A 10,457-nucleotide genomic window follows, 5' to 3' on the forward strand; every position below is an offset into this window, starting at 1 on the left:
TGTTCTGGGAGAGGGAACCTGCTGCACCGTCTGCAGGCAACGAGTGACCATACGTGGGGAAGCAGAAAACCGCCACCTCTGCGTGGCTGCACACGCCACGGAGGCGGCTCCACCTTACCTGTCTCCTCCAGGTCTTAGGTTTTCTGCAAAGAGAGTCTGGGAAATTAAGTGTTTAGCCCTTCAGTCTGCAGAGTAGGAAGGCATCCCAAGGATGGATGAGGAGATCGATGTGGGTGCTGGGTGCAAATCCATTTCATTCACACACTGTTACGTTCTCCACCAGAATAACTCCTTTTTACATGAGTGGGACATGTTTATTTTAGAGAAATGAGAAAATACAGAGAAGGAAAAATGTATAAAAATCCAATTCAATCCCATTACCCAGAGATTAATAGTGTTCTGATACAGATTTCTCCAGAGACTGTGTGTTTACACTCACACATGTAATAGGTTTCTTCTTGTTCTGAAAATGGGACTATGTTGCATGTGCTTTCACCCCAAATGTCTTTTCATATTAGTATTTATGTTTATTCCACACCTTTTTTCAATGGTTGCTTAGAATTCCACTATCTAAATATGCTTTAATGTATTTAACAAGCCCCCATGGAGGCTTATAAGGAATAAAACTTAGAAATGGGCAAACTGGATACCCCAATTTTTAGGGAGAAATTTCATTTTCATTTTAATTTTTTAAACAGTGCTTTTTTTTTTTGAAGTCTTTTGAATTTGTTACAGTGTTACTTCTGTTTATGTTCTGGCTTTTTTCATGCAAAACATGTTGGGATCTTGGTTCCCCCACCGGTGATCAAGGGCCTCCCTGGTAGCTCAGCGATAAAGAATCCGCCTGCAATGCAGGAGATACAAGAGACTGGTTCAGTCCCTGGGTCGGGAAGATCCCCGGGAGAAGGAAATGGCAACCTGTTCCAGTATTCTTGCTTGGGAAATCCCATGGACAGAGAAGCCTGGTGGGCTGCAGTCCATGGGGTCGCCAGGACGTGACTTAGTGACTAAACCACCACTACCACCAGAAATCGAACCAGCACCACCAGCATTGGAAGGCAAAGTCTTAACTGTTGGAACCATTGGACCCCCAGGGAAGTTCCTTATTTTTTAAAGTAAATTCAGTTCCTAGATGCGTCAATCACACATATCTTTAATTTGTTGTTTTCCTTATCGCATGGTTACTGGCAGTAAAGCCAGTGACTGACCAACTAAAGATTTATCACTCTTAGGACTTACCTAGGACTTTTGATTTTGACTTGATATGTTAACATCTTGACATACCTTTCTAGATACATTAATATCTTTGGTAACTTATTCTGATGGTCATTTATTCAGCGTACCTGAATTGTTCTAGATGCTGGAGATATACTGGCGAAAGAGATAAGGCCCCACTATCATGGTAAAACGAGGAATAGACAAGCCTGTATAATGCCATCTTTCAAGTAGTAGTGAGAAGTATAAAAAGAAACCAGGACAAAAGGATGGAGGGAGTTGAGGCTTAATAGGATGGCCATGGAAAATCCCTTTAAAGAGATGATATTTAAGCAGAGACCTGAATGAAGAGAATTGTCTTTCTGAAGTACTAACTCAGCAGTATGAAAGTGAATTGCATATGAGCAGAACTAATGTGATAATTCAGAATATTAATTTGCAGTAATGTTTGATGACAGTTGATTTGGGGTGTCAAGGTAAAAGTAATAGGTTGAATAAAAGTTACATTGAGAAAAGGCTAGGACCACTGGCTGGTGTTTTTTAGGCTATCCAGATATTTTACATAATAAACTCCTTTAACTCTTTCTTGTAACAGTAATAATATAGTACTACTAAACTGTAAATCCAGTGGTAAAAGCCTCATGCAAATGTATTTTTAAAAATAATTTAAGATATGATTAATAATGATTTAGATAATATAACTAAAATGAAATTACTAGAAAAATATGAGAGAATATTTTATTATTTGGGGGTCAGGAAAAACTTCTAAGCAAGAAATAAAACCTCAAAAAACGTAAAGAATCCAGAAATGAAATGCTTGATTCTATGAAAACTTTTGTACAATAACAGACACCATAAAACTCTTCTTAAAAAGACAGCAAGCTAATAAAATCTTACCATAAAAATGTAATATATATATTAGAAGTATAACATCTAATATACAGAGAGCTGTTATAAAAAAAAAGAAAAAGGTAACCTAGGAGAAAAATTGGCAAGTAATATGAACAAACAATTCACAGAAGAAATTAAAATGGCTAGTGATATTTTAAAAGATAGCAAATCCCACTAGTGATTAAGAAAATACATATGGAATTTAGAAAGATGGTAACAATAACCCTGTATACGAGACAGCAAAAGAGACACTGATGTATAGAACAGCCTTTTGGACTCTGTGGTAGAGGGAGAGGGTGGGATGATTTGGGAGAATGGCATTGAAACATGTATAATATCATATATGAAATGAGTCGCCAGTCCAGGTTCGATGCACGATACTGGATGCTTGGGGCTGGTGCACTGGGACGACCCAGAGGGATGGTATGGGGAGGGAGGAGAGAGGAGGCTTCAGGATGGGGAACACATGTATACCTGTGGTGGATTCATTTTGATATATGCCAAAACCAATACAATATTGTAATATTAAAAAATAAAATTAAAAAAGAAAATGAAAGTTAAGATAATAAAGGGATGCCTTTTTCCTGATTATGAAGGCAGTTAAAGTGATTGCCAATGTTTCTTTCCCAGTGTGGACATAAGACAGGCTCCTGAAACAGTGATAGAAGCTGTTTTGAAAAGCAGTTTGGCAATTCTCATGTTTAAGAAAATTCATCATTGTATTCTTTGTGAGTGTGTGTGTGTGTATGTGTGTGCTCAGTCATGTCTGACCCTTTGTGGCCCCATGAATATAGTCCACCAGACTCCTCTGTTCATGGGATTTCTCAGGCAAGAATCCCAGAGTGGGTTGCCATTTCCTACTCCAGGGGATCATCCCAACCCAGAGACTGAACCTGAGTCTCTTGCATTTTCTGTATTGGCAGATGGACTCTTTACCATTGAGCCACCTGTAATTGCAAATAATTGGAGACATCCTAAACACATAGCAATAGGGAAGAATAAATGAGTTATAGTATGTTGGAATACTGTGCAGTCACTGAAAAGAAGGAGGTGAATTTTTATGTATTAGCATGGAAGGATGTTTGTGATATATTTTTGAAGACAGAGCAAGTTGCATTATACTAATGTAGTAATTCATTTTCTGGAGAAAAATCTTAGATGGGTATATAAGAAAAAATACTTTAAAGTATCATACCAAACTCTTCAAAGTTTTTCAGTCCAGGAACTTAGAACTTTAAGGGTGAAGTGGGGAATTTTTTCCATTTTAAATTTATAGGTTTCTGAGATAACTGAGTCTTTCCTACCAGAATATATTACTTTTGTATTCTAAACAATAAGTAAATTATCAGTAAATTAGCTAATTATTGTCATAACAAAAGTATTGGCAGAATTTTTTTCAATAAGATGCTCCGTAAGTACAGTTAAATATGAACAAAATAAACAAATGTAGCAATATGCATATATATATATACACACACACATACAAATAACATATATTTAAAATAAATATATTTATTTTGCAATCTAAGGCATAGCTAGAATGCCTTCCGAGCAATAATAATACAGCGGATTATAGAGTTCTCCCCTTTGGTGACCATTCCCCTCACATTTTAAATATATTCTTTGATTTTACTTTCTTCCGCCTAGTTATTTTTTCCTTTGAAGCAAACCATCTGTATATAGCTTAGCTACTCACAGACCAGCAGCATCAGGCATCACCTGGGAACTTGTAAGAAATGCAGAATCTCCTTGCCCTAGACCAAGGGAATCAGAACCCGCATTTTAACAAGATGCCCAGTTGTTCCCTATGCACATGAAAATTTAACAAGCACAGCCTCACTTGTTACTTTTATGTTTATGGAAATGTTGTTTTTATAATCAGTGGGTGTTGGGCTTTATTTGTTGCACTTAAGAAACTGGTTTTAGGACTTTTACAGTTTCTGTGGCAAAATATAAAAGTGCAGTTGACTAGAAAATTTATTAGAAATAAAATGCAAAACCATCCACAATGTGCCAGGCATTGTCCTGTGTATTTTTGCATAGCAGCTCTAACTCCCTACAAGATTCAAAGTAAATCCTGTTATACCCATTTTTCACATGAGGACACTAAAGCACTAAGATAGTTCCTTGATCAAGTTCACACAGCTAGTAAGGAGTAGTCCTAGGATTCAAACTCAAGCTAAGACTGCTCAATTCATACTTCTTTCCTTCTCTCCCTCCTTCCGTCTCTTCTTTTTTCCTCCCTTTCTCTCTTTCCTTCTCTATCTCCCTATCCCACTCTTTTTCCCTATCCCACTCTTCCTCCCAGCCCCCTTTTCCCTCTCCTCTTCCTTCTACTCTCTTCTTCCCCACCTCCCATTCCTAGAGGTGACGTTGCTGTTGTTCAGTCACTGAATTATGTCTGACTCTTTGCAATCCCGTGGACTTCAGCACACCAGGCTTCCCTGTCCTTCAGCATCTCCAGGAGTTTGCTCAAACACATTTCCATGAGTCAGTGATGCCATCCAACCATCTCATCCTCTGTCACCCCCTCCTCCTGCCTTCAGTCTTTCCCAGCATCATGGTCTTTTCCAGTGAGTCAGCTCTTCGCATCAGGTGGCCAAAGTTTTGGAGCTTCAGCATCAGTCCTTCCAATGAATATTGAGGGTTGATTTCCTATAGGGTTGACTGGTTTGATTTCCTTACTGTCCAAAGGACTCTTCTATAGCACCACAATTCAAAAGAGGTGAAGTTGCATTATTACAAAGCACAGAGTAGAAGCACTCCCATCAGAAAATTCTGTCTGGATTTATTAGATGCTTTGCAGGAGATGCTGATGACCTTTGCTGGGTTATTAAGGAATGCACATAAGTGGTAACCATGATCTCTGGGGCCTGGTTATTATAATGATTCTGATTAGAGACTAACAAACTCTCCAGGTTGGGCTGTGTGTCCTAGTGAGATTACCAAAGTCCAAAATCTGCCCTTTAGGATTATGATTTGAGGCTTTGAGAGTATACACACTGCAGTGATAAGGACATTGGATAGTTGAGACAACTTAATAAAACTTGCAGGAGGCTAATGTATACCTGAAGGACAATTTATTAATTTACTTTACAATTAAAACTGCCAAGAGAGCCAAATATTCCTGATTGCCTATCAGTACATTCTCTCTCGGGTTACCAGGAAAACAGAATTAAGACCAGGAGGTTGGTTGACTGTGGTGGTGTGGTTTAGTTGCTAAGTTGTACCCAACTATTGTGATGACTGGCCCCCCACCCCCGGACTATAGCCCACCAGGCTCCTCTGTCCATGGGATTTCCCAGGCAAGAGTGCTGGAGTCGGTTGCCATTTTCTTATCCTGAGGATCTTCCTGACCCATTAGAAGTGGTCCAAAAGGACTTGTTTTTTAGAGGTACTGGCTGTTGTAGCCTATGACATGTTTTGCCATACTTAATGTCAACCAGATCTGCCTGGTTCACTACTCACCTCCTTGGTCAAAGAGTTATTATATCTTTTTCCTACACATTGCTAGGACTCAAAGACAAAGTTTTAAACTCCACAATTATCACCGGTTGATATCTTCCTACTACTCATATCACACGTTTTCAAATATGTTATAATTTAGGTTTATTTATTTCAGTGTTATTCTAATCTGGTTTCTTCCAATGACATGTGGAGGGAGCTTTTATATTTTTTACAATTTAATTTTTTTAACTGTCTCCAAATAAGGGTACTATTTCCTATAACCTAGGTAACATCTGGGTTCAGTCCCTGGGTTGGGAAGATCCTCTGGAGAAGGAAATGGCAACCCACTCCAGTATTCTTCTCTGGGAAAGTCCATGGATAGAGGAGCCTGTGCATGGGGTTGCTAAGAGTCAGATACAACTGAACACACAAACACACTTAACACCTATGGACATGGAATCAGTGTTTCTGTTCTAACATGGCCGGCATGACCTTTCACCTTCCTGAGACAACTTATATCTAATTTATATATTTGGAATGCCATGCACACTTCTGTGGAAAGTTTTTCTCTTAGAGCACACAAGGTTGTTAATTGGAATAGTTGTTAACACTGTGAACATTTGGTGACACAGTTACTTTTTCAGATTTTTTGAAAAACTTTACTTGGATGAACATTTGCGATCACAAACACTGATGTGTCCATGTAAGTCACCTCTTTATATCTTCTGTGAATCACTTGGTCACTGTAGCCTCTTCTGTCATCCTAAGAACCGAGCATAGTTGCTAACTTGCTCAAAGCTGGTAAACACAGCTTCACAGTTAAAACATTGACCTTTCTGCATAAAATTTTCTTCCCAGATTGTAACTTCCTGATGCAAAATATTACCAGCTACTGTGCTTGGACTTGAGAGGCCTAGGATTCTAGTCTTCCCACACTACTAATTTATCGTGTGACTATGACCTATAGTTTGTTTTCTGCTAAAACGTACTTTGTCCTTTGTTATACATTTCAAGTAGCCCTTATGGGGCAAACAGATGGCTTTCACATCCGTTTATACAACTAACCCTTAAAACAAATACTGCTTTATTAAAGCTTCATTGTTTTAGACACACACTTCTGGCCCTCTCTTGCTCTCATGGTTGAGTCTAAACATAAGAAATCAAGCCTCTGAGTATAAGCTGTATAAACTCTGCGTTCTGACGCAGCATCTCCGATCTGACCCCCAGTTGTTTGTACATACCATCTTTATAGCTTCTTTCCAAATGTATTCACCAAAACGAAAATCAGCTGCTTTCTGGATGTGTCTTTAAATAAATGCAAACAATTCGGGGGCCTTGGGGTAGAACTACCATTTAAAAAATTTTGAGGGACTTGGCTGGTGGCTAATAGTCTGCACTCCCAATGCAGGGGGCCCAGGTTCAGTCCCTGGTCGGGGAACTAGATCCCACATGCCACAGCTAAGAGTTTGCTTTCCACAACTAAAAAGATCCCATGTGCTGCAACTCAGACCTGGTGCAGCCAAACAAATAAATACTTAAAGAATTGAATTCTATATATTAGCATCAGTAAACGTCAGAACAGAAGCTCTGATTTTATAAATGCCGCATGATAGTATTCTAATAGAAGCAAGATTGAGAATAGGCTTTACCCTCTGCTTGCCCATTCACTGGCTCATTCAATCTGAGGTTCACTGCTTTGTTGGGAAAACATGGATGAAGAGACATGGTCTTGCTCTGTAGTCTTGGGCTGGGTTTTAATCTTGAGAGATTATAATAGACACTGGTGATAACTTCCCCAGAGAGCAGGGACAACATGATGATAAGTAACTATTACCCATCCATTAGACAAAACAGTCTAAATGAAGTCTAGTTATTGCCGCACATGCAGTAATAATATTTATGTAGTTCGAACAAATGTTTATGAGAATCAACTTCCACTTCAGATACCGACTTACTATTATATGTTGTGGTCATGGTGTAAATATTCCTGTCAACATTTTTCTTTTTTCAGTCAGTAACAGCTTCTTGTGGGGGGCAAGAAATAAGAGGAGAAAAAAGAATAGAGGTGTTAGCTGGTTTTCAGTTTAGGTTCTAGATAAATAATATGCAACAGTGGTGACTTCTAAGTTCTGTCAGCATTTGGGGGCTAGAGAAGTGCTCCCCAGGAACTGTGGAATTAAGGAAATAAAATTGCATTCTGCAAGTTAAATTGTAAGGTCAACACCATAACAGAATCCCCAGAATGAGGCAGACTGTTTCTAGGCCATTTGGATATGACATAAACCAGAGGTCACAAACTTGGGTCTGCAGACCCAGGCAGGTCATAGAGTGAAGCTGATCAGGTTTAACATACTGAACACAAAGTGATAGTCTTCACTTTTCACAAAAATATGTGCTTCCTCTACTGTTCTTTGACATACGTGCCCCTCTTTGTTCAATTTCCTTTTCTCTCTCATCTGTGAGATAGAACAGCACATATTTTATTTTTCTCTCAAGTTTGATAGGGAGAAAGAAGAACACAAACAGATTAATGGTGGGTGACCCGTGGCCGGAGTGGCAGAAGTCTAGTGAGCAGGAGAACTCACACCTTACCTGAGGGGCACAGCCATTCCTCAGATATAGCTGATTGTTTCAGGTGAAAACCAGGGCTGTTACTGCAGATCTTCTGTTTTTGAAAGAAGCCCCCAAACCAGGATTTACTAGAATTTCTCAATTTGGCAATGTTGATTTCAGTTTCCTTTAAAACACCATGCACCGAACAAAAACCATCTATGGGCTGAATTTGACCCAGTCTCCACTTTAAAACCTCAGCTATAACGTAATTGAATGTAGTAATATTTTATGAACATAGCTCACTCAAAAGGAGTTAGTCAAAAAAGAATGGCCAACTGTAGACATGCAGTTGTAATACAGTCATAGTACATATTGAAGTATGTCTGGAGGAAGAGTCTTACCCGCTAAATGCCTAGGTGTCTCTGATCTCAACACTTAGATATCTCTAATGTTAAACCCATCTTGCATTTCTTGGATAAAACCTAATTTGTTCCTGCTATAGTAGGTGTTTTTATATATTACTGGATTCCATTTGCTAATATTTTGCTTGGGATTTTTGTCTCTATATCTGTGAGTAATATTGGTCTTATTTTATCTTTCTCGTACTGCTTTGCTTTGATTTTGATAATAAGGTTTTGCTGCTGCCACATAATGAGTCTGATCATTCCAAAATCTGGAGTCTTACTGGATTATTTTTTGAGGTTTCTTTTAGTGCTTGCTTGAGTTGCCATGTGTGTTCCTTATCTCATTGTTCTTGAAAAGTTATTTGTAGGAAAATTTTGAGGCCTGGGCTGCAGGTTTCCTCCAGAAGAGGTTTATATTGCTTATACCAGGTACCCAGGGTTTCCCTGGTGGCTCAGGTGGTAAAGACACTGCCTTCATTGTGGATTCAATCCCTGGATAGGGAAGATCCCCTGGAGAACAGAATGTCAACCTACTCCAGTGTTCTTGCCTGGAGAACTCCATGGACAGAGGAGCCTGGTGGGCGACAGATGGGGTTGCAAAGACTTGGACACGACTAACACATGCACGTATACCCGGTACCCAAGGCTCAGCAAATTTGGAATGACCTTAATCTATTCTGAAGACCAGAGGTTTCTTGAGCTTCCTGAATGGTGCAGACCTGGGCTATTGGATTGCGCAAAGGCTGATTTAAGTACATGTCATACTTTGGAGTCCATTTTTTTTTTTTTTTGGTGGGAAGAATTTACAATTGAATCCTTATTGTACAGAAGACAGGGCTTTGATTTCTCTTCCTGTTGACCTGGGTGGCCATAACAATTAGTTTAAATTTTCAGAGTTTGACATATGTGTAAAGAGCAAAGGCATCTTTCATGGGTTCTTATCTGTCTTTTCTTTGGCCCGGTAATTTCTTATTAACTTGTTGATACTTTGATAATTTCATCCATTGTTTTTTGTTTAAAGTTGTTCTAAGCAGGAGATTTAGTCCATTACCAGAATAGCATTACTAGACAATGAAGTTCCTCCTCTGTTCATTTCTACATGTAAAGACTGTCAAGGTTTACTAGTAGAGTTCTTTTTGTTTATTTAAATGTAATTGACATACAACATTATATTAGTTTCAACTATCCAATATAGTGATTTGACATATACTTTATGAGATGATTACCATGATAAGACTAGTTATCATCTGTCACCATATAAAGTTACTTTGATATTATTGACTATATTACTTATATTACATCCCTGTGACTTAATTATTTTAGAGCTGGACATTTGTGCTTCTTAATCCCCTTTACCTGTTTCATTCACCCTCAGGCCCCTACCCTATGGTGACCACCAGTTTGTTCACTGTCTCTATGAATCTGTTTCTGTTTTGTTTTGCTTTTTAGATTCCAACTAGTAGTTCTTACTTATTTTTAAAATTTGAGAATAATTTCAATGAAAATATATGTAGTTCTTATCTCTGCAATAGTGGCATACTTCGTATTTCCATTTTCTTTGATTACTAGTGGAGTTCATCTTTTATGTGTTTGATGGCCATTTTTATTTCTTAGCTAGTGAAGTGAAGTACCTACCTGTTATGTATTTAGTCCATTTTTTTCTATTGATGTGTTAATATTTTTAAAATTAATGTTAGAAATTTTAATAGCTTTTTAGATATTAAGAAATGTTCGTTTTATAAGAAATGGTAAAATCTTATTTCTAGAGCTTCTAAACCATCAGGTTACTCCATCAATAAGTGAAAGTCACTCAGTCGTGTCCGATTCTTTGCAACCCCATGGACCATACAGTCCATGGAATTCTCCATGAGAGAATACTAGAGTGTGTAGCCTTTCCCTTCTCCAGAGGATCTTCCCAACCCAGGGATCGAACCAGGTCTCCTGCAT

Source organism: Bos indicus, chromosome 16, assembly GCF_029378745.1.
Source record: "Bos indicus isolate NIAB-ARS_2022 breed Sahiwal x Tharparkar chromosome 16, NIAB-ARS_B.indTharparkar_mat_pri_1.0, whole genome shotgun sequence".
NCBI classification, from domain to species: Eukaryota; Metazoa; Chordata; class Mammalia; order Artiodactyla; family Bovidae; genus Bos; species Bos indicus.